The following is a 26,495-nucleotide window of genomic DNA, read 5'->3' as shown; positions in this document are numbered from 1 at the left end:
ACAAAGTGGGATTAATTGTCATTTTTGGTCAATGATCTACACAAAATACTCTAATGTCAAAGTGGAGGAAAAATTTGAACAAAAGTAAAACACTACTATACTGTATCTTGATTAGATAAGTATTCACCTCCTGAGACAATACATGTTAGAAACACCTTTGGCAGCGATTTCAATCTATTTGGGTAAGTCTTAAGTCTTTGCACACCTGGATTGTAAAACATTTGCCCATTACTCTTTAAAAAAAATGTCAATCTCTGTCAAGTTGGTTGTTGATCATTGCTAGAAAGCCATTTACAAGTCTTACCATAGATTTTGAAGCCGATTTAAGTCAAAACTATAACTAGGTCACATTCAATGTGGTCTTGGTAAGCAACTCCAGTGTAAATTTGGCCTTGTGTTTTAGGGTATTGTCCTGCTGAAAGGTGAATTCTTCTCCCAGTGTCTGTTGGAAAGAAGACTGAACCAAGTTTTTCCTCTAGGATTTTGCCTGTGGTTAGCTTTATTCCATTTATTTTTATCCCCCAAAAAACTCCCAAGTTCTTGCCAATGACAAGCATACCTATAACATGATGCAGCCACCACCATGCTTGAAAATATGAATAGTGGTACCTAGTCATGTATTATGCTGGATTTGCCTAAACATAACACTTTGTATTCAGGACAAATACTTAATTTCTTTTCTAAATATTTTGCAGTATTACTTAAGTGTCTTCTTTCAAACAGGATTCATGTTTTGGTATATTTTTATTCTGTACAGGCTTCCTTTTCACTCTCTGTCATTTAGGTTAGTTATGTTGTTGATCCAACCTCAGTTTCTCATATCACAACCATTAAACTCTGTCATCATTGGCCTCATGGTGAAATCCCTGAGCAGTTTCCTTCCTCTCCGGCAACTGAGTTAGGACGGACGCCTGTATCTTTGTAGTGACTGTGTGTATTAGCCTGTCTGGGAACCTGGGACGTTTGCGTCCCACCCTAGTCAACAGCCAGTGGAATCGCGTCGCGCGAAATACAAATACCTCATAAATGCTATAACTTCAATTTCTCAAACATATGACTATTTTACACCATTTTATAGATACACCTCTCCTGAATCGAACCACGTTGTCTGATTTCAAAAAGGCTTTACAGCAAAAGCAAAACATTAGATTATGTTAGGAGCGTACCCTGCCAAAAATAATCACACTGCCATTTTCAAAGCAACTAGCATGCATCACAAATACCCAAAACACAGCAAAATGCAGCACTAACCTTTGATGATCTTCATCAGATGACACTCCTAGGACATCATGTTACACAATACATGCATTTTTTGTTCGATAAAGTTCATATTTCTATATAAAAACAGCATTTTACATCGGCGCGTGACGTTCAGAAAATATTTTCCCTCAAATGCTTCCGGTGAATCAGCGCTACAATTTACAAAATGACTATTCGAAAACGTTGTTAAAATGTAATATTGTCATTCAAAGAATTATAGATTAACATCTCGTGAATGCAACCAGATTTAAAAATAACTTTACTGGGAAATCACACTTTGCAATAAACGAGGTGCTATGCTCAGAAAAATAGGCTAGGCGATACAGGTTAGCGCCATCTTGGAACCATCTAAAATCAAATATACTATTGTAAATATTTCCTTACCTTTGATTATCTTCATCAGAAGGCACTTCCAGGAATCCCAGGTCCACAACAAATGTAGTTTTGTTACAAACTTATTTTGGTACAAAATTATTTTTATCCACAGTAAAACGAGTCCTATATTGACATAACCTGAAAGGCCGCTCAGCAAGGAAGAAGCCACTGCTCCAAAATCACCATAAAAAAGAGAGACTACGGTTTGCAACTGCACATAGGGACAAAGATCGTACTTTTTGGAGAAATGTCCTCTGGTCTGAGGCAACAAAAATAGAACTGTTTGGCCATAATGACCATCATTATGTTTGGAGGAAAAAGGCGTGGCTTGCAAGCCGAAGAACACCATCCCAACCCTGAAGCACGGGGGTGGCAGCATCATGCTGTGGGGGTGCTTTGTTTCAGGAGGGACTGGTGCACTTCACAAAATAGATGGCCTCATGAGGTAGGAAAATTATGTGGTTATATTGAAGCAACATCTCAAGACATCAGTCAGGAAGTTAAAGCTTGGTCGCAAATGGGTCTTCCAAATGGACAATGACCCCAAGGATACTTCCAAAGTTGTGGCAAAATGGCTTAAGGACAACAAAGTCAAGGTATTGGAGTGGCCATCACAAAGCCCTGACCTCAACCCTATAGACAATTTGTGGGCAGAACTGAAAAAGCGTGTGCGAGCAAGGAGGCTTACAAACCTGATTCAGTTACACCAGCTCTGTCAGGAGGAATGGGCCACAATTCACCCAATTTATTGTGGGAAGCTTGTGGAAGGCTAGCTGAAACGTTTGACCCAACTTAAACGATTTAAAGGCAATACTAATTGAGTGTATGTAAACTTCTGACCCGCTGGGAATGTGATGAAAGAAATAAAAGCTGAAATAAATAATTCTCTCTACTATTATTCTGACATTTCACATTCTTAAAATAAAGTGGTGATCCTAACTGACCTAAGACAGGGAATTTTTATTAGGATTAAATGTCAGGAATTGTGAAAAACTGAGTTTAAATGTATTTAGCTAAGGTGTATGTAAACTTCTAACTTCAACTGTACATATGAGATGGGTGATGCAACATTTACACACAATTAAAGTGACTAAGATACCGTAGAATAGTATAGAGTACAGTTTATACATATGAGATGAGTAATGCAATATATGGAGACATTATTAAAGTGGCTACTGTTTAATTTCCTTAAAGTGGCCAGTGATTCCTAATGAATGTCTACAGGTAGCAGCCTCTGATGTGCTGGAGAGGGCTGTTTAACAGTCAGTGGTGTAGTATAGAATACAATACACTATATACATATGAGAGGGGATATGCAATATGCAAACACAATTTCAAAGTGACTAAGATACTGTAGAATAGTGTGGAGTGCAGTTTATAAATATGCAATGAGTAATGCTAGATACGGAAACATTATTAAAGTCGCTAGTGATCCAATTCTAAAAGTGGCCAGTGATTCCTAATCTATGTCTATAGGCAGCTGCCTCTGATGTGCTAGTGATGGCTGTTTGATGGCCTTGAGATATAAGCTGTTTTTCAGTCTCTCGGCCCCAACTTTGACACACCTGTACTGACCTCGCCTTCTGGATGATAGTGGGGTGATCAGGCAGTGGCTCGGGTGGTTGATGTCCTTGATAATCTTTTTGGCCTTCCTATGGCGTCGGGTGCTGTAGGTGTCCAGGAGGGCAGGAAGTTTGTCCCCAGTAATGCGTTGGGCAGACCGCACCACCCTCTGGAGAGCTTTGCGGTTGTGGGAGGTGCAGTTGCCGTACCAGGCGGTGATACAGCCCGACAGGATGCTCTGAATTGTGCATCTGTAAAAGTTTGTGGGGGTTTTAGATGCTAAGCCAAATTTTTTTAGCCTCCCTCTGCTGTTTCCTGAAGTCCACAATCATCTTCTTAGTTTTGTTGATGTTGAGTGAGAGGCCTCAACTCCTCCCTGTAGGCTGTCTCATCGTTGTTGGTAATTAAGCCTACTACTGTTGTGTCATCTTGATGATATAGTTGGAGGCGTGCTTGGCCATGCAGTCATGGGTGAACAGGTGGTACAGGAGGGGGCTGAGCACGCACCCTTGTGGGGCCCCATTATTGAGGATCATCGAAGAGGTGTTGTTTCCTACCTTCACCATCTGGGGCGGCCCGTCAGGAAGTCCAGGACCCAGTTGCACAGGGCAGGGTTCAGACCCAGGGCCTCGAGTTTGATGTTGAGCTTGGAGGGTACTATGGTGTTGAATGCTGAGCTATAGTCAATGAACAGCATTCTTACATACATACATGAACATACATTCTGTACACTGCCTCTTGTCCAGATGGGACAGGGCAGTGTACAGTGTGGTGGCGATTGCATCGTCTGTGGATCTATTGGGACGGTAAGCAAATTGAACTGGGGTAGGGTGGCAGGTAAGGTGGAGGTGATATGATCCTTGACTAGTCTCTCAAAGCACACTCATGATAACAGAGGTGAGTGCTACCTTTGCTTTCTTAGGTACATGGACAATGGTGGCCATCATGAAGCATGTGGGGACAACAGACTGGGATAGAGAGAGAGATTGAGTATATCTGTAAACACACCACCCAGCTGTTCTGCGCATGCTTTGAGGACGCATCTAGGGATACCATCTGGGCCAGCAGCCTTGCGAGGGTTAACACGCTTAAATGTCTTACTCACGTCGGCCACGGAGAAGGAGAGCCTACAGTCCTTGATAGCGGGCCGTGTCGGTGGCACTGTATTATACTCAAAGCGAGCAAAGAAGGTGTTCAGCCTGTCCAGAAGCAAGATGTTGGTTTCCACAATGTAGCTGGTTTCCCTTTTGTAATCCATGATTATCTGTAGACCCTGCCACATACATCTCGTGTCTGAGCCGTTGAACTGGGACTCAACTTTGTCCCCATACCAACATTTAGCCTGCTTGATTGCTTTGCGGAGGGAATAACCAGACTTGCATTCTTCCATATTCCCAGTCTTCTTTCCCTGGTCAAATGCGGTGCTTCACGCTTTCAGTTTTACGCAAATGCTCCCATCTATCCGCGGTTTCTGGTTGGGGTAGGTTTTAATAGTCACAGTGGGTACAACATCTCCTATGCACTTCCTGATAAATTCATTCACCGTATCGGTATGTGTCGATATTATTTTCTGAAGCTACTCTGAACATATCCCAGTCTGTGTGGTCAAAACAATCTTAAAGCATGGATTCCGATTGGCCAGACCAGCGTTGAATAGTCCTTACCTCGGGTGCTTCCTGTTTGAGTTTCTACCTATAGGAAGGGAGGAGCAAGATGGAATTGTGGTCCGATTTGCCGAATGGAGGGCCTTATATGCATTCTGGAAGGCAGTATCACAATGGTCGCGGAGTTTTAGCAGCGCAAGTACAACAATCAATATGTTGATAGAATTTCGGGAGCCTTTTCCTCAAATTTGCTTTATTAAAATCCCCAGCTACAATAAATGCAGCCTCAGGATATGTGATTTCCAGTTTGCATCATGTCCAGTGAAGTTCTTTGAGGGCCGTCGTAGTTTCGGCTTGAGGGGGGATATAGACAGCTGTGGCTTTTATTGACGAAAAAATTATCTCAGTAGATAGTATGGTCGGCATTTGATTGTGAGATATCCTAGGTTGGGTGAACAGAAAGACTTTACTTCCTGTATGTTATCACAGTTACACCATAAGTCGTTAATCATAAAACATATACCTCCACCCTTCTGCTTCCCGGAGAGATGTTTTTTCCTGTCGGCGGATGTACTGAGAACCCAACTGGCTTTACAGAGTCAGACGGTATTTCTCGTTATATCTCTATAACTTCAGCATGCTCAAAGAGATATTCAGCGTCTGTTTTTTTTTTAACACATCAACAAATCATTGCCCTTCTTTGCAAGGCATTGAAAAAAATCCCTGCTATTTGTTGTTGAATCTTTGCTTGGACCTTACAGATAATTGTATGTGTGGTGTACTGGGATGGGGTTGTCATTCCAAAATCATGTTAACCACTATACTTTAACACATATATAACAATAACGAGGCTATATACAAGGGATACTGGTACCGAGTCAATGTGTGGGGGTACAGGTTAGTCCACAGCCTTATTTGAAGTCATCTCGTGACTTCATTGAACAGCAAACCTAGGTGATGGTTAATATTTTGTTGTGTCTCAGGGCTGTAAACTGATTTCAAATATTTGTAATTTTGAGTGTGTGTTGGCCTTCGACCTAGTCAGCAATATTAGATTTAGAATGAAAAGCTAGTGTATACATTAGTTTGGAATCCTTTAGAACATCTACATTTAAAAAAGTATAGTACATCAATGCAGTGGCGATTTCAGCATGTAAATCTTTGTGGGTCAAACAAAACAAACATTTGGGATGCATGCCAGCATAGCCACTACAGCACACATCACTTAACAATACATGAATTGCACTACAACGGTGACAAACAAACTTAGAGCCTACATAAAGCTGTTCCAACAGCAGTACCAACACCTTACCACTGCTACACCTGGCTATCAGCGGAGCCTTGTCCGGCAGCGAAACAGTTCCATCAGCCTCATTTACTGCCTTTAAAAAAACAACATAGCTGATATAACTGACTTGCTTAAACAAATGTGGTTACTACTGACAATTGAGATGTAAAAACTATGGCATAAGGGGACGACAACCGGATAAGAGGCAATACATTCATGAGCGAGCTAGGACAGAAGTAGTAAATATAAAAAAATGTCAGCACTTTTGAAATGTACAGCAACAGAATTCAGAACATGGGCCGTTCTTACAGTGCTTTCCCTGTACACCAAGTCAAAACCGTAGGATAAGTAAAGGGGGCATATAAGCAGACAATGAATGCTCTTATTATATTAGATGACTACATTTCTCAAAAACAGGTTATAGGCTTCATGTACACCACCAAGTCAGAACAGAAGGCGCAATTAAAAGGTGAAAATAGACTAAATTATTAGGGTGAGGCACAAGGACTACCAACAGCTTACTACACAACGTACACTTATTATTACTTTCTTAGCTACAGTATACATATCTCCCTAACATTTAATTTATGCAGCACCATACAATACATTGTTGTTGTGCTGTGCTCACTGAAACAGGAAGGTGGCGGGGCGGTCCTTCGTGGGAATATTTTGTCATCAAACTTTGTCATCAAAATCTGTCATTCTCTGGATTTATGGTGCTTTCAAGATAACTGGGAAGTCGGGAAAAACAAGGTCGAATCATTGGTGACGTCGGTGATCTTCAGGTCGTAGCTCTAGAAAGAGGCCCAAGTTCCGGATTTAGTTGGATGACCCGATCAAAACATATTTTCCCAAGTCGTAGCTCGTTTTTTTCCGAGTTCCCAGTTGTCATGAACTCACTGGTCAGATTTTGCAGTTCCGAGTTGTTTTGAGTGCGGCACAAATCATGCTTCATTGACAGCATGGCCAATGTTGAATGATTATAATTTTAAGATTGGAAAAGACACCCTCAATCCTAGACTTGGAACCACACAGCCACTCGACTGAATAGCAGGCTAGTGATTTATTTGCAAAGCTTGCAGTTAGCCATTGATTCCTTCCAAACCACTCATTGTTGAATTTGCAATTTCCAACTTGTGTAATGTCCAATGGCCAATGAGCACCTATATGTTTTATCTATCATTTCTCTTCATTATTTATCTTCATATGACAAGGATTAAAAAGGATTTGCCAATAGATTGGTGACTTGATTCATGACGATGACTGCTAGCAAAGATTTTGAAGGTATGATGTTGACATGTTCAGTCCAATCAAAGCTACTGTAGATATAACGTGATTTGATGTCATTTTATCTGTGGCCAATGACCTTGAGCATTCTTGGATGGGCACTTCTAATGTAACTCTATGGCAGCACGTAAGGGGCTTGAATTTTCAAGCTCTACCCTTAGACTTGGCAGTGACGTAGTGTCCCCATGAGTGACAGAACACGTATTTTCCGCTGGCTGCCCCACCACAACTGAAAGCACTGAGCTAGGCTGAAACACCTGCATTTTGGAGCTGCCTTACTCACGAAAACAAACAATGTTTGTATGCGGCTTTATTAAATGAATTATATAAACTCAGCAAAAAAAGAAACGTCCTCTCACTGTCAACTGTGTTTATTTTTAGCGAACTTAACGTGTAAATATTTGTATGACCATAACAAGATTCAACAACTGAGACATAAACTGAACAAGTTCCATAGACATGTAACTAACAGAAATAGAATAATGTGTCCCTGAACAAAGGGGGGGTCAAAATCAAAAGTAACAGTCTATCTGGAGTGGCCACCAGCTGCATTAAGTACTGCAGTGCATCTCCTCCTCATGGACTGCACCAGATTTGCCAGTTCTTGCTGTGAGATGTTACCCCACTCTTCCACCAAGGCACCTGCAAGTTCCCGGGCATTTCTGGGGGGAATGGCCCTAGCCCTCACCCTCCGATCCAACAGGCCCCAGACGTACTCAATGGGATTGAGATCCGGGCTCTTCGCTGGCCATGGTAGAACACGAACATTCCTGTCTTGCAGGAGATCACGCACAGAACGAGCAGTATGGCTGGTGGCTGTCTTCCCTGTAATGCACAGCGTTGAGATTGCCTGCAATGACAACAAGCTTAGTCGGATGATGCTGTGACACACCGCCCCAGACCATGACAGACCTTCCACCTCCAAATCGATCCCGCACTAGAGTACAGGCCTCGGTGTAACGCTCATTCCTTCGACGATAAACGCGAATCCAACCATCACCCCTGGTGAGACAAAACCGCGACTCGTCAGTGAAGAGCACTTTTTGCCAGTCCTGTCTGGTCCAGCAACGGTGGGTTTGTGCCCATAGGCGACGTTGTTGCCAGTGATGTCTGGTGAGGACCTGCCTTACAACAGGCCTACAAGCCTTCAGTCCTGCCTCTCTCAGCCTATTGAGGACAGTCTGAGCACTGATGGAGGGATTGTGCGTTCCTGGTGTAACTCGGGCAGTTGTTGTTGCCATCCTGTACCTGCCCCGCAGGTGTGATGTTCGGATGTACCGATCCTGTGCAGGTGTTGTTACACGTGGTCTGCCACTGCGATGATGATCAGCTTTCCGTCCTGTCTCCCTGTAGTTCTTTCTTAGGCGTCTCACAGTACAGACATTGCAATTTATTGCCCTTGCCACATCTGCAGTCCTCATGCCTCCTTGCAGCATGCCTAAGGCACGTTCAAGCAGATGATCAGCGAACCTGGGCATCTTTCTTTTGGTGTTTTTCAGAGTCAGTAGAAAGGCCTCTTTAGTTTCCTAAGTTGTCATAACTGTGACCTTAATTGCCTACCGTCTGTAAGCTGTTAGTGTCTTAACGACCATTCCACAGGTGCATGTTCATTAATTGTTTATGGTTCATTTATGGGAAACAGTGTTTAAACCCTTTACAATGAAGATCTGTGGATTTTGACGAATAATCTTTGAAAGACAGGGTGCTGAAAAAGGGACGTTTTACACACACACACACACACACACACACACACACACACACACACACACACACACACACACACATTTGCAAAAATGTAAAAAAAATAAGTTTTCACTTTGTCAATATGGGGTATTGTGTGTAGATTGCGGAAGCAAAAAAAATATTTTATACATTTTAGAGTAAGGCTGTAACGTAACAAAATGTGGAAAAAGTCAAGGGGTCTGAATACTTTCCGAATGCAGTGTGCAAATGCAAATTATTGGAAATTATGCAGATCATTGATAGAAGCCACAATCTGCAATAAAGATGATCTTACCCCGCCAAAAAACGAACAATGCAACTAAAAAATAATACAAACAATACAACACAAATCGTGTGTGTTGAGTCTGTCTGTGTGTGTGTGTTTGTTCTCCTCCTCTCACAGTCCCCGCCGTTCCATGAGTTGTTTTTTTTTAATCCGTTTTTTAAAGGTAATTTTGCTGTTTGCTTGAGTAATTGGAGATGGAAGGGAGTTCCACGCGATCATGGCTCTGTATAAAACTGTGTATTGTTGTCTACCGTAATTTCCGGACTATTAAGCGCACCTGAATATAAGCCGCACCCACTGAATTAAAAAATATATATTATTTTGAACATAAATAAGCCGCACATGTCTATAAGCCGCAGGTGCCTACCGGTACATTGAAACAAATTAACTTTACACAGGCTTTAACGAAACACGGCTTGTAAAAAAAAAAGAAATTTGCAGTAAGCTTTAGTTGTCTTTTTGCACTGAGTCAATTCCTCACGCTGCTTTTTCCAACGTCTTATCATCGACTCATTAAGACCAAGCTCCCGTGCAGCAGCTCTATTTCCTTTTCCAACAGCCAGATCAATCGCCTTCAACTTGAAAGCTGCATCATATGCATTTCTCCGTGTCTTTGCCATGATGAGGGTGACAAAATGACTACCGTAATCAGAATGATGGGAAGTTTGAGAGTGCTTGATTTAATCTAAACAGTGAACAAAAAAGTTGTTTGACCTTAACCTGTTCGGCAATTTCATTGGTCTAATGAAAGCTTCATCCCGCCAAAAAACTGAGCACGTCACAGAATTTTTTTTTTTAAGAAAAAAAATTAAAAGCGGGAAAAATCCATATATTAGCCTCGTCATTGTTTAAGCCGCGAGGTTCAAAGCCTGGGAATAAAGTTGCAGCTTAGAGTCCGGAATTTACGGTATTCATTTTGGACTTGGGGACTGTGAAGAGATTCCTGGTGGCATGTCTTGTGGGGTATGTATGGGTGTCTGAGCTGAATGTTATTTCATTATGAAGAAAATCTGAAATTTGTCACACTAATATTCTCATTAAAACTAGAGGAGGAGCAGTTAATCTCTTGTCAATCCGCAATCCAGGGGGCTCTAACTGTTCTCACAGTTTCTTAACAGGTACATGCTTGTCAACAATTGGCATGAATCATTTTACAAATACCTCCAGTGCTGCATCTGGATTCACTCCCTCATACACATCAGATTAACATACATTTTGTAAATCTTAAACAAAAGAATCCTGAGCAAACATTTTGTACTTATTCATTAGTAAGGAACTCCCTTTACCTGGTTGTCTAGGTCTTAAATTAAAGTATAAACCAAAAACAAGCCGACACTAGGCCCTCCATGAAATTAATGAATGGGATTTGTTACCATCTCAAAGAAACTGGACTGTCAAAAAAAAGGTAAAAAGGAAAATTATAGAAGTTTTTTAGCACTGAATGGCTGAAAAGTCTTGGCTGTCAACGTTAAGCGACATACTGCGCTTTGCTAAAACTCCAAAAATAGAGATACATTATCTCTGTTACCCTCTAGGAATAGATTGTCTTAGCTGCGATTGAACCTGATCCTCCTCTATTTCTCCAACAAATGCTTGTCAGAAACATCACATTTAAATCGCTTTTCTGAGAATGTGTCTGGGAGTTGATTGCCTGCATCATATCACGCTAGATGGCAATCCAGTATCTACATGGCTAAGACTGAGCTTGTCCCTACTGATGCAAAATGCAGACATTTTCTTCCGAGATTAATCAGATACAGTGGACTCAGCGCAGACCTTGTGTGTGTTTGCGCAAGTTAATGAAAGAGGTGATAGCTCTGTTATGTTCTTGAACAATGTAGAAATTGTTGTTTCCACATTTGCATGGTCAATGGATCCACCCAAATGTTCTCCATGTGATCGTTGATGCAATCAAGAAATTAAGTTTTCCATCTCTCATACATCCAACAAATCTATTCATGGGAGAGACAACAGAAGAACCCGAGGGCTGTTGGAAAGAGATAGGGGAAGATGGATTGATGAATTACAGCACCTCAAATGGTTCACCAGTGTTTGGCGTTGATCTAGGTTTACTAATATGTTTGAAAATCAATGGCTCTGGCCTTGATTGATGGGTGCTGCTAATTGGGTGATGCCATGGGAGGACGGAACTGTCAAAATGATCCCTCTCCTTCAAGAGCTGCCTGAGCTTCATCTAACAGATGGCAATACAGCTGTGCTCAAATGCTCTTCTGAAGGTTACGCTTGTCGAACAAACTCCCTCTCTGGCAGTATTGTTCTCTCTCTCTTCCTTGTTAAGGCTCTCTCTCGTTCATTGTCTTTCTCTCTCCGTCTCCCTTTCCTATACTGTTTGTTAGTGACTGTGAGTATTTGTCTACTATTTTGCTTCCAAAACCTTCCATCCAAAATAGCAATGACTTCCTTGTTAATGCACTTTTCGCACATACATTTATTACAATTTGGTGGCTTGTATGTTGAGATTGCACTGTATGTTTTCAGAGATTTGTACCAGTGTTTCAACATGGGGTAAGCAATGTATACTGTAAATATGTGGCTTTGAAATAACATATTTAATGGATAGAATATTGGCATCTATAAAACCATACTCATAATTTCATCAAATGGATAGAACGGAAATGCATTTGACCTGTAAACCTCCTCGTGTATAACATTTCATCATTCCCACTGATTAGATCTTCTAAAGTTCTGACCCAGGGTCCTTCATAATAACACAAGATCCAAGAAGCACAGCCCTCTCACATTTCAGACCCTGTTATCATCTGAGGATGAGACAGTTAGCTAAATGTGCCTGCTAAAAATGGTTGACTGTATTTAAGGGCTACTTTCATTTCACCTTGAATCTAGACATTCACACTGGTTTCAATTAAGGCCCAAGTCTGGCTCTCTCCCACTCCGTTTCGTTAGACCCTTTGTTCTGAATGTCCATTTAGGGGTCGCTATTGGGAGCTTGGTGACTCTCTAGGTCTCCAGTAAATTTACTTTGATACCAAGGGCTCTAACCTACCTTCATCCTGTCTCAATGCCTCTGTGATTGTACCCCCTGGCTTTTGCCTCTCTCCTGAAAAGTCACTCTCCATTTCTCTCGCCTGGCTTTTTCTCTGTCTTTCTCTTCCTCTCTCCCTCTTTTTATTTTACCTCTTACTTTCTTCTTCACCTCCACAGATGAAGGACACTTTCACGGTAATCTACTTTTCCATTCCTTAGTTCATCAGGGCCACACCATTACATTTTTCTGCACTTTCATCACTTTACACCAAGCCAGCCTCTCCTTCCTCCATCTTCCTCACCTCCTTTCACCTTCTGTACTTGCAAGCAAACCTGGGTCAAAATAGTATTTTTTTTCTTTCACGTACTGAAGGTGCACTTGATTTAGCTCACCCAGCACATTGGAATAGTCACAAAAAGTGCAAGCCCCACCAAGAAGGGGCCTCCCGAGTAGTGCAGGGGTCTAAGGCACTGCATCGCAGTGCTAGCTGCGTCACTACAGATCCTGTGTCACGGTCGTAGAAAAGGTCGGACCAAGGCGCAGCGTGATTTGAGTTCCACATCTTTATTTGCAGTGAAACTTTAAAAAAAACAATAAACCAACAACGAAACATCAGTGGTGCAACATGCACATACACAAAATAATATCCCACAAATGCAGGTGGGAACAGGGACACCTTAAGTATGATCCCCAATTAGAGACAACGATAGTCAGCTGCCTCTAATTGGGAACCATACTCAAACCCAAACATAGAAATATATCGACTAGAACACCCCCTAGTCACGCCCTGACCTACAACACAATAGAGAACCAAGGGCTCTCTATGGTCAGGGCGTGACAGTACCCCTCCAAAGGTGCGGACTCCGGCCGCAAAACCTGAAACCAAATGGGGAGGGTGGGGGGGGGTGACTAGTGTCGGTGGTGGCTCCGGTGCGGGTCGTAGCCCTCGCCCAGACCCCGGATCCAGCCATGGCGTCGGGCTGAACGCCGTGCCTGGACTGGGCATCGGCGCAGAGGAAGGCTCCGGCCTTGGAGTGGTACTGGATGCCATGCCTGGACTGGGCACCGGTGCAGAGGAGGGCTCCGGCCATGGAGCTGGGTTGGCCGCCATGCCTGGACTGGGCACCGGCACAGAGGAAGGCTCCGGCCTTGGAGCGGTACTGGATGCCGTGCCTGGACTGGGCACCAGCGCAGAGGATGGCTCCGGCCATGGAGCTGGGTTGGCCGCCATGCCTGGACTGGGCACCAGTGCAGAGGAAGGTTCCGGCCTTGGAGCAGAGCTGGACGCCGTGCCTGGACTGGACTGGGCACCAGTGCAGAGGAATGCTCCAGCCATGGCACAGGAAGCTCCGGGCCGTGGATCGTCGCTGGAGGCTCCGGGCCGTTGACCGTCGCTGGAGGCTCCGGGCCGTTGACCGTCGCTGGAGGCTCCGGGCCGTTGACCGTCGCTGGAGGCTCAGGGCCGTTGACCGTCGCTGGAGGCTCAGGGCCGTTGACCGTCGCTGGAGGCTCAGGGCCGTTGACCGTCGCTGGAGGCTCAGGGCCGTTGACCGTCGCTGGAGGCTCAGGACCGTTGACCGTCGCTGGAGGCTCAGGACCGTTGACCGTCGCTGGAGGCTCAGGACCGTTGACCGTCGCTGGAGGCTCAGGACCGTTGACCGTCGCTGGAGGCTCAGGACCGTTGACCGTCGCTGGAGGCTACGGACCGTTGACCGTCGCTGGAAGCTACGGACCGTTGACCGTCCCTGGAAGCTCCGGACCGTGAACCGTCCCTGGAAGCTCAGGACCGTGAACCGTAGCTGGAAGCTCCGGACCGTGAACCGTAGCTGGAAGCACTGGACTGTGAACCGTCGCTGGAGACTCCGGACTGTACACACACACTGGTGGATGAGTGCGGGGAGCCGGCACAGGACGTACCGGGCTGGAGAAGCGCACTGGAGGCCTGGTGTGTGGAGCCGGCACAGGTGGTACCGGACTGATGACACACTCTTCAAGGTGAGTGCGAGCAGCCGGCACAGGACGTATCAGGCTGGGGAGGCGCACTGGAGGCCTGGTGCTTGGAACCAGCACAGGTTGCACCGGACTGGTGACACGCTCTTCAGGGCGAGTGCGGGAAGCAGGCACAGGACGTACCGGACTGGGAAGGCACACTGGAGGCCTGGTGCGTGGAGCCGGTACAGGTGGCACCGGACTGTTGACACGCACTTCAGGGCGAGTGCGGGGAGCCGGCACAGGACCTACCGGACTGGGAAGGCGCACTGGAGGCCTGGTGCGTGGAGCCGGCACAGGTGGCGGACTGATAACACGCTCCTCAAAATGCCTGCGCTGCAGCATACTCCTAGCCAACATCCTTCTCCGATATCCCTCCTCACACTGCTCCATCGACTCCCAGGTGGGCTCTGGCTCTCTCCTTGGCTCGGCCGACCATCCCTCGTGCCCCTCCCCCCAAAATAATCTTGGGGTTTCTGTGGCCGCGGTCCCCAGCGTCGTCGCTGTCCTTCATGAGTTCTCTACGACTCCCGCCAAGGAAGGGTCTCGCATCCACTCATGATCTCCTCCCAGGTCCAACTCAACTTATCCTCCATGGCACACTGCTTGGTCCTTTTGTGGTGGGATATTCTGTCACGGTCGTAGAAAAGGTCGGACCAAGGTGCAGCGTGATTTGAGTTACACATCTTTATTTGCAGTGAAACTTCCAAAAAAACAATAAACCAACAACAAAACGTGACATCAGTGGTGCAACATGCACATACACAAAACAATATCCCACAAATGCAGGTGGGAACAGGGACACCTTAAGTATGATCCCCAATTAGAGACAACGATAATCAGCTGCCTCTAATTGGGAACCATACTCAAACATAGAAATATATCGACTAGAACACCCCTTAGTCACGCCCTGACCTACAACACCATAGAGAACCAAGGGCTCTCTATGGTCAGGGCGTGACATCCTGGTTCGATCCCAGGCTGTGTTGCAGCCGGCCGTGACTGGAGAGCCCTGAGGCCAGCGTCGTCCGGGTTGTCCCGGTTCCATCGCGCTCTAGCGACTCCTGTGTACGGTGTTTCCTCTGACACATTGGTGCGGCTGGCTTCCAGGTTAAGTGAGCATTGTGTCAAGAAGCAGTGCTGCTTGGCGGTATTGTGTTTCGGAGGACGCACGGCTCTCGACCTTCGCCTCTGGAGTGGGTCTAGGGTTTCTGGGATAATGGTGTTAATGTGAGCCATGACCAGCCTTTCAAAGCACTTCATGGCTAAAGACGTCAGTAGTCATTTAAGAAGGTTACCTTCGTGTTCTTGGGCACAGGCATTATGGTGGTCTGCTTAAAACATGTTGGTATTACAGACTCGGACAGGGAGAGTTTGAAAATGTCAGTGAAGACACTTGCCAGTTGGTCAGCGCATGCTCGCAGTACACGTCCTGGTAATCCATCTGGCCCTGCAGCCTTGTGAATGTTGACCTGTTTAAAGGTCTTACTCACATCGGCTGCGGAGAGCGTGATCACACAGTCTTCCAGAAAAAACTGGTGCTCTCATGCATGTTTCAGTATTATTTGCCTCGAAGCGAGCATAGAAGTAGTTTAGCTCGTCTAGTAGGCTCGTGTCACTTGGCAGCTCACAGCTTCCCTTTGTAGTCTGTAATGAAATGCAAGCTCTGCCACATCCGACGAGCGTCAGAGCCGATTTAGTATGATTCGATCTTCGTCCTGTATTGACGCTTTACCTGTTTGATGGTTCGTCGGAGGGCATAGCGGGATTTCGTATAAGCTTCCGGGTTAGAGTCCCACTCTAAAAATCAAAGTCAAAAGATTCTCAGTTTTTATATAATCTGTCTTTCTCATATGATCAAATTGCAGGAAGATATTGCACGCATTAAACTGACTACTCCAGGTGAGAAGCGGTGTCTGTCATCACAACTGACAGCTCTTACAGCGGGAACCAGTCGGGGGTGAACTATGGTGTTCTGAGAGGGTCACATAGCACGGAGTTCTGCTAATATTTCTCCAGATTAATGTAGTACCACTAGAATTTGAAATGAGTGCGAAGCGAAAACCCTGAAAGAGAACGTGATTGATGGCTGGAGAGGAAAAGGGCTGCCTACTGGGTAAATGGAGGGATTGAGTTCACTTTGATTGCATACATTTTTCCTTGCACCTGACAGTCTTGTTAATGAAGGTTCACATACTGTAGGCCAGAATGTCCATAGACTTAAACATCTGTATCTGAAAGCCATTTAAAACCTAATGCTGGATAACACAAGACATTTTAAATATGGAGAGAGTACTGCACCTTACATCTGTCTGTAGAGATGTGTGGGACAAAATATTCTACAATGTCAATTTGGAAAAGTGTTCTGAAATGTAAGCTGCAGTAGGAAATATGTCTGAAATGCATTGGTTTATGCAGGTTTAACATTTTTGTTTTATGAAGTTACATCTCAAATGTGCTGCCAATTGGTTTAACCTGTTTGGACTAGGGGGCAGTATTGAGAATTTTGGAAAAATATGTGCCCATTTTTAACTGCCTCCTACACCAACTCAGAAGCTAGGATATGCATATTATTGTTCAGGTTTGGATAGAAAACACTCTGAATTTTCTAAAACTGTTTGAATGGTGTCTGTGAGTATAACAGAACTCCTATGGCAGGCAAAAACCTGACAAGGTTTCATGCAGGAAGTACCCTGTCTGACAAGGAGTCGTGCGTCTTGCATCTGTTTATTGAAAAGTAAGGATCTTAGCTGTAACGTGACAATTCCCAGGGCTCCGATAGGCTCTCAGAACCCGGGAAATACCTGAAGGTTGACGAGGCAGCCTCAGGCTGAAACACATTATCGCCTTTGGTAAGTGGCCGATCAGAGGACCTTTGAATGAGGCGCATGCACGATTCGCTCCTGAGGAGAAATTTAATTCGGCTGTTTAGGCTCAATGCATATTCCCGGTCGGAATATTATCACTTATCTACGAGATAACTGGCATAAAAATTGGTTTTAAACAGCGGTTGACATGCTTCGAAGTACGGTAATGGAATATTTAGACATTTTTGACACGCCAATGCGCCATGCGCAGGACCGTGAAGAAGCATTCTGATAGTGTCTAGAACTCACAAACAAAACGTCGCTGTTTGGATATAACAATGGATTATTTGGGACCAAACCAACATTTGTTATTGAAGTAGAAGTCCTGGCAGTGTATTCTGATGAAGAACAAGCAAGGTAAGAACATTTTTCTTATAGGAAATGTGATTTTGGTGGAGGCTGACCTGGGTGGGTATCTAAATAGCTAGCCCTGTAATGCCGGGCTATGTACTTAGATTATTGCAAAATGTGCTTCATCCGAAAAGCTATTTTAAAATCGGACATATCGAGTGCATAGAGGAGTAATGTATCTATAATTCTTAAAATAATTGTTATGCTTTTTGTGAACGTTTATCGTGAGTAATTTAGCAAACTGTTAGTAAATTCCCCGGAAGTTTGCGGGGGTTATGCTTTTTCTGAACGTCACATGCTAATGCAAAAAGCTGTTTTTTGATATAAATATGAACTTGATTGAACAGACATGCATGTATTGTATAACACAATGTCCTAGGTGTGTCATCTGATGAAGATCATCAAAGGTTAGTGCTGCATTTAGCTGTGGTTTGGGTTTATGTGACATGATATGCTAGCTTGAAAAATGGGTGTCTGATTTTTTCTGGCTGGGCACTCTGCTGACATAATCTAATGTTTTGCTTTCGTTGTAAAGCCTTTTTGAAATCGGACAGTGGGGTTAGATTAACGAGATTCTTGTCTTTAAATAGCTGTAAAATAGTCATATGTTTGAGAAATTGAAGTAATAGTATTTCTAACGATTCAAAAATTGCGCCACTGGAATTTCAGTAGCTGTTACGTAGGTGGGACGAAATCATCCCACATACCCCAGAGAGGTTAACTGATAAAATCAGAGGAAACGATGGGCCAAAAAATATTCCATTGCCTAATTAAGAACCATTTTAATCCTGTAATTTCTTTGTTTCAAAATAGTTGGGCTTGATTACATAGTGCTGCAATAACCATGCCAGCTCCGGTGCATTACTTTGGTGTGAGACAAATCATAGGCTAATGATAATCTAAAATAAGCTCTGGCTGTGCTCCCCTTCTAACGGGATTCTAGCAACTGCCTTGCCTTTCATTTATGGTTTTCTCCTTGGTAACTGTGGATTCCCCATAATTTAAATGCTCATTCCTCCAATTATCTCTGTGTGACACTCAGTCCAAATGTGGCGGTGCTAAATGGCATAATTGAACAACTGGTATTGGCAAGAAGTGAGGTTGTCACATATAATGCCTCACAAGTTATTGAAAACCACAGTATACAGGCGAAGGGGGTATTGCAGGAGGTAGACGATAAGGAGTGGTTGTTTGGTGCACCGCATTTTAAAAAGTGGAATAACAGATGATAGCAATGACTTATGCCTTGAATCTATCAAATTAAGACAACTATCCTTTGCGCCAGAAACTCAAGGCAGGCGACCACAGCAGGCTACCTATATGTTACTCCAGGCCGGGCTTGGAAGTAACGAATGGCCCTGTTAACCTCTCTGGCGCATGTGGGACGAACTCGTCCCACCTACGTAACAGCCACTGAAATCCAGTGGCGCGATTTTTGAATCGTTAGAAATACTATTACTTCAATTTCTCAAACATATGACTATTTTACAGCTATTTAAAGACAAGAATCTCGTTAATCTAACCACACTGTCCGATTTCAAAAAGGCTTTACAACGAAAGCAAAACATTAGATTATGTCAGCAGAGTGCCCAGCCAGAAATAATCAGACACCCATTTTTCAAGCTAGCATATCATGTCACATAAACCCAAACCACAGCTAAATGCAGCACTAACCTTTTATGATCTTCATCAGATGACACACCTAGGACATTGTGTTATACAATACATGCATGTCTGTTCAATCAAGTTCATATTTATATCAAAAAACAGCTTTTTACATTAGCATGTGACGTTCAGAAAAAGCATAACCCCCGCAAACTTCCGGGGAATTTACTAACAGTTTGCTAAATTACTCACGATAAACGTTCACAAAAAGCATAACAATTATTTTAAGAATTATAGATACATTACTCCTCTATGCACTCGATATGTCCGATTTTAAAATAGCTTTTCGGATGAAGCACATTTTGCAATAATCTAAGTACATAGCCCGGCATCACAGGGCTAGCTATTTAGACACCCACCCAGGTCAGCCTCCACCAAAATCACATTTCCTATAAGAAAAATGTTCTTACCTTGCTTGTTCTTCGTCAGAATACACTGCCAGGACTTCTACTTCAATAACAAATGTTGGTTTGGTCCCAAATAATCCATCGTTATATCCAAACAGCGACGTTTTGTTCGTGAGTTCTTGACACTATCAGAATGCTACATCACGGTCTTGCGCATGGCGCATTGGCGTGACAAAAAATGTCTAAATATTCCATTACCGTACTTCGAAGCATGTCAACCGCTGTTTAAAACCAATTTTTATGCCATTTATCTCATAGAAAAGCGATAATATTCCGACCGGGAATATGCATTGAGCCTAAACAGCCGAATTAAATTTCTCCTCAGGAGCGAATCGTGCACACGCCTAATTCAAAGGTCCTCTGATCCGCCACTTACCAAAGGCGATAATGTGTTTCAGCCTGAGGCTGCCTCGTCAACCTTCAGGTATTTCCCGGGTTCTGAGAGCCTATCGGAGCCCTGGGAATTGTCACGTTACAGCTAAGATCCTTACTTTTCAATAAACAGATGCAAGACGCACGACTCCTTGTCAGACAGGGTACTTCCTGCATGAAACCTTGTCAGGTTTTTGCCTGCCATAGGAGTTCTGTTATACTCACAGACACCATTCAAACAGTTTTAGAAAATTCAGAGTGTTTTCTATCCAAACCTGAACAATAATATGCATATTCTAGCTTCTGAATTGGTGTAGGAGGCAGTTAAAAATGGGCACATATTTTTTCCAAAATTCTCAATACTGCCCCCTATCCCAAACAGGTTAAAATAGCTGATTTAAAATATATTAAAAGTTTTGTGTGAATTTGGAATGAATGATACAAATGTCAGCGGGAATTAAACGGCGTCAGAGGAAGCCAAATGTGGCCATACATTTATCCAAGGCGTAGATGAGTCAGCCCAGCAAACCGGGAACATTCTCAGAACATTAGCTAAGAATCTCATTTAGTTCTAGTTCAGGTTTTATGTAACATTAGGATGATAATAAATAGATCAAATCTAAAAATGTTTTAGATTAAATATAATTGGAATGTTATCCTAACATTCACTAAAATGTTGTGCACAACATCTGTAATAGACACCACAGAACATTCCACATAAGTTTGTATGTTTGTATAAAACATTTTCCTGATGTTGCAAGAACGTTCCTATAACACATAATTCAATAATTTTTTGTAGTTGTTGTTTTTTCTCCCCCAATTTCATGGTATCCAATTGGTAGTTACAGACTTGTCTCATCAGTGCAACTCCTGTACAGACTCGGGAGAGGCGAAGAGAGCCGTGCATCCTCCGAAACACAACCCAACCAAGCCGCACTGCTTCTTGACACAATGCCCACCTAACCCGGAAGCCAGCTGCACCAATGTGTCAGAGGAAACACCGTACACCTGGCGACTGTGTCAGCGTGCACTGCTTCTGGCCCGCCACAGGTGTCACTAGTGCGCGATGGGACAAGGACATCCCTGCCGGCCAAACCCTCCCCTAACACGGACGACGCTAGGCCAATTGTGCACCGCGCCATGGGTCTCCCAGTCACGGCCGGCTGCGACAGAGCCTGGACTCTAACCCAGAATCTCTAGTGGCACAGCTAGCACTACGATCCAGTGCCCTGCGCCACTCGGGAGGCCCTATAACACATTTCATCTGTTCTTTAAAGGTTTCCAGAATGTTTCATTAGCTTGTGGAAACATCAAAAAAGACATGTTCCCAAAACACAAAAACTGTCTAGTTGTGCGGATGATTCTACAATGTTTATTTTGTGGTTGAAAAAACATTCAGCTGATGTTACAAGAACTTTCCCAGAACACAGTTTGTATGTTCTTTAAAGGTTCCCAGAATGTTTTATTAGGTTGTGGCAACATTGTGGGGACAAACGTGATGAAGAAAGAAAATTATAAAATACAGCGTTACAAGTACACACCATTAACTGTTCTGTGTCCTGATTGACAATATTTGACTGGAGAAAAAAAACACAAGGCCTCAACTATCTCCTGGTGGCACAGAGGGTTAATGATCTGTCTTGGGAACCAAACATTGCAGTTTCACTCCCGACATCTTCAGATCGTCAACATATGAAGTGTAAAAATATGATTATGTTTGTATGAATAAATGCAGTTCAAATGTCCTGACAGAGAGGGCTGCCTCCCTTAAGTATTTTATTTTTTATTTCTTACAATGTGTAATTACATACAGCCGGGAAGAACTATTTGATATCGGAGCGACGTCAACTTACCAGCACTACTACCAGGAATACGACTTTCCCGAATCAGATCCTTTGTCCGAACCACCCAGGGCATTTGAAATGATTCCAGAGGCTGACCCAAAATAACACCGCCGGAGAAGAGGAAGACGGAGCGGTCTTCTGGTCAGACTTCGGAGGTGCGCACAACACCCACTGCTTCCGAGTACATTACTTGGTAATATCCAGTCTCTAGATAACAAGGTCGACAAAATCAGGGCAAGGGTTGCTTTCCAGAGAAACATCAGGGATTGTAACAAACTCTGTTTCACAGAAACATGGCTCTCTCGGGATATGCTGCCGGAGTCGGTACAGCCACCTGGATTCTTTGTGTGTCGCACCGACAGGAATAAACATCTCTCCAGGAAGAAGACTGCCGACCATATTATCTCTCAACAGAATTCTCTTCGGTTATTATCCCCCCTCAAGCCGATACCATGATGGCCCTCATGGAAATTGACTGGACTTTATGCAAACTGGAAACCATATATCCTGAGAATGCATTTATTGCAGCTGGGGATTTTAACAAAGCAAATTTGAGAACAAGGCTACCTAAATTCTATCATCATATCGACTGTAGCACTCGCGCGGGGAAAACACTGGACCATTGTTACTCTAACTTCCGCGATGCATACAAGGCCCTCCCCGACAAATCTTACCACGACTCCATCTTGCTCCTCCCTTCCTTTAGGTAGAAACTCAAACAGGAAGTCCACGTGCTAAGAACTATTCAACGAATCCACGCTTCAAGATTGTTTTGATCACGCAGACTGGGATATGTTCCGGGTAGCCTCAGAGAATAATATGGATGTATACGCTGATTCGGTGATTGAGTTTATAAGGAAGTGTATAGGAGATGTTGTACTCACTGTGACAATTAAAACCTACCCTAACCAGAAATCGTGGATAAATGGCGGCATTCACGCAAAACTGAAAGCGCGAACCACCGCATTTAACCATGGAAAGGTGACTAGGAATATGGCCGAATACAAACAGTGTAGTTATTCCCTCCGCAAGGCAATCACACAAGCAAAATGTCAGTATAAAGACAAAGTGGAGTTGCAATTCAATGGCTCAAACACGAGATGTATATGGCAAGGTCTACAGACAATCAAAGACTACAAAAGGAAAACTAGCCACGTCACTGACACCGACGTCTTGCATTCAGACAAATTAAACACCTTCTATCCCGCTTTTGTGCTACCGACGCGGCCCGCTAACAAGGACTGTGGGCTCTCCTTCTCAGTGGCTGACTTGAGTAAGACATTTAAATGTGTTAACCCTTGCAAGGCTGCCGATCCAGACGGCAACCCTAGCCGCGTCCTCAGAGCATGCGCAGACCAGATGGCTGGTGTGTTGGACATATTCAATCTCTCCCTATTCCAGTCTGCTGTCCCCACATGCTTCAAGATGGCCACCATTTTTCCTGTACCCAAGAATGCAAAGGTAACTGAACTCAACGAGCACTTCTGTCATCATGAAGTGCTTTGAGAGACTAGCCAAGGATCATAACACCTCCACCTTACCTGACACCCTAGGCCCACTTCAATTTGCTTTCCATCCCAATAGGTCAACAGACAATGCAATCGCCATCACACTGCACATTGCCCTATCCCATCTGGACAAGAGAAATACCTGTGTAAGAATGCTGTTCATTGAGTATAGCTCAGCATTCAACACCATAGTATACCCTCCAAGCTCATCATTAAGCTTGAGGCCCTGGGTCTAAACCCCGCCTTGTGCAATTGGGTCACGGATTTCCTGATGGGCCCCCCCCCCCCCCCAGGTGGTGATGGTAGGAAACAACATCTCCGCTTCACTGATCATCAACACTGGGGCCCCACAAGGGTGCGTGCTCAGCCCCCTCCTGTACTACCTTTTCACCCATGATTGCGTGGCCATGCACGCCTCTAACTCAATCATCACGTTTGCAGATGACACAACAGTAGTAGGCTTGATTACCGACAGCCTACAGGGAGGAGGTGAGGGCTCTCGGAGTATGGTGTCAGGAAAACAACCACTCACTCAACGTCAACAAAACAAAGGAGATGATTGTGGACTTCAGGAAACAGCAGAGGGAGCACCCTCCTGTCCACATCAATGGGACAGTAGTGGAGAAGGTGGAATGTTTTAAGTTCATCGGTGTGCACATCACGGACAAACTGAAATGGTCCACCCACACAGACAGTGTGGTGAAGAAGGCGCAACAGCACCTCTTCAACCCCAGCAGGCTGAAGAAATGTGGCTTGTCACCTAAAACACTCAAACTTTTACAGATGCACAATTGAGAGCATCCTGTCAGGCTGTATCACCGCCTGGTACAGCAACTGCACCACCCACAACTGCAGGGCTCTCCAGATGGTGGTGCGGTCTGCACAATGCATCAACGGGGGCAAACTACCTGCCCTCCAGGAAACCTACAGAACCCGATGTCACAGGAAGGCCAATAAGATCAAGGACAACAACCACCCGAGCCACTGCCTGTTCACCCCGCTACCATTCAGAAGGCGAGGTCAGTACAGGTGCATCAAAGCTGGGACCGAGAGACTGAAAAACAGCTTCTATCTCAAGGCCATCAGACTGTTAAACAGCCTTTACTAACACAGAGAGGCTGCTAACCTACATACAGACTTAAAATCACTAGTCACTTTAATAATGCCGCTTTAATAATGTTTACATATCTTGCATTACTCATCTCTTATGTATATACTGTATTTTATACCATCTATTGCATCTTGCCAATGCTGCTCTGTCATTGCTCATCCATATATTTATATTTATAAACTCAGCCAAAAAAAAAGCGTCCTCACACTGTCAACTGCGTTTATTTTCAGCAAACTTAACATCTGTAAATATTTGTATGAACATAACAAGATTCAACAACTGAGACAAACTGAACATGTTCCACAGACATGTGACTAACAGAAATTGAATATTGTGTCCCTGAACAAAGTGGGGGTCAAAATCAAAAGTAACAGTCAGTATCTGGAGTGGCCACCAGCTGCATTAAGTACTGCAGTGCATCTCCTCCTCATGGACTGCACCAGATTTGCCAGTTCTTGCTGTGAGATGTTACCCCACTCTTCCACCAAGGCACCTGCAAGTTCCCGGACATTTCTGTGGGGAATGGCCCTGGCACTCACCCTCCGATCCAACAGGTCCCAGACGTGCTCATTGTTATTGAGATCCGGGCTCTTTGCTGGCCATGGCAGAACACGGACATTCCTGTCTTGCAGGAAATCACGCACAGAACGAGCAGTATGGCTGGTGGCATTGTCATAATGGATGGTCATGTCAGGATGAGCTTGCAGGAAGGGTACCACATGAGGGAAGAGGTTGTCTTCCCCAGTAATGCACAGCATTGAGATTGCCTGCAATGACAACAAGCTCAGTCCGATGATGCTGTGACACACCGTCCCAGACCATGACAGTCCCTCCACCTCCAAATTTATCCCGCTCCAGAGTACAGGCCTCTGTGTAACGCTCATTCCTTCGACGATAAACGTGTATCTGACCATCACCCCTGGTGAGACAAAACCACAACTCGTCAGTGAAGAGCACTTTTTGCCAGTCATGTCTGGTCCACCGACGGTGGGTTTGTGCCCATAGGCGACGTTGTTGCTGGTGATGTCTGGTGAGGACCTGCCTTACACCAGGCCTACAAGCTCTCGGTCCAGCTTCTCTCAGCCTATTGCGGACAGTCTGAGCACTGATGGAGGGATTGTGGGAAACAGTGTTTAAACCCTTTACAATGAAGATCTGTGAAGTTATTTAGATTTTTATGAATTATCTTTGAAAGACAGGGCCCTGAAAAAGGGATGTTTCTTTTTTTGCTGAGTTTATATTCTTATTCCATTCCTTTACTTACCTACTTGAAGCACAAGCATTTCGCTACACTCGCAATAACATCTGCTAACCATGTGTATGTGACCAATAAAATTTGATTTGAATGAAATTAGAATTGCATATAATATGTTTCTATATCACCTACAATACAGTCCTCAAATGTGAATTACCATTACATCTGGAGAGAAACATAATGGGGATACATCCAATTTTGCTTTAAGGATATACACATTTGCATAATGAGAACGTTGTGGTAATATTAGGTAAAACGTTAATATAACATTCTGAATGTTCTGAGGACCTCAAAGACAAGGTAAAACGTATATTGTGTGAACATCAATGGAATAGTATGTTAAATCTAAAACAAATATGCTGACTCATTTCAAAAACTGACTAATTTCATTGTTACAACATGTAATGTGCAACCTAACTTTAACATTATATGAATGTCATCACAACTGATAATTTTTTGTGCTTTGGGAACCTCTCTCTTGTAATGTACCCACACTGTTCCCACAACCTAAAGAAATGTTTTAGGGACTTTTAAAGAATATAAAACATTTGTTCTGGGAATGTTCTTGCAAATCAGAACATTCTATACTGAACAAAAATATATAACGCAACATGCAACAATTTCAAAGATTTTGCTGAGTTACAGTTCATATAAGGAAATCAGTCAATTGAAATAAATTAATTAGGCCCTTATGGATTTCACATGACTGGTCAGGGGAGCAGCCATGGGTGGGC

General features: G+C 43.9%; 1 protein-coding gene across 3 annotated transcripts in view; it reads left to right on the top strand.

Moving 5' to 3' along the window:
• LOC115162612 (leucine-rich repeat and fibronectin type-III domain-containing protein 2) overlaps positions 1-26,495 on the top strand; it is a 254,891-nt gene that overhangs the window by 212,190 nt on the left and 16,206 nt on the right. The gene's annotated exons all lie outside the window — the stretch shown is intronic.

Source organism: Salmo trutta, chromosome 25 (genome assembly GCF_901001165.1).
Source record: "Salmo trutta chromosome 25, fSalTru1.1, whole genome shotgun sequence".
Taxonomy (NCBI): domain Eukaryota; kingdom Metazoa; phylum Chordata; class Actinopteri; order Salmoniformes; family Salmonidae; genus Salmo; species Salmo trutta.
This window is presented reverse-complemented; position numbering and strand designations above follow the sequence as displayed.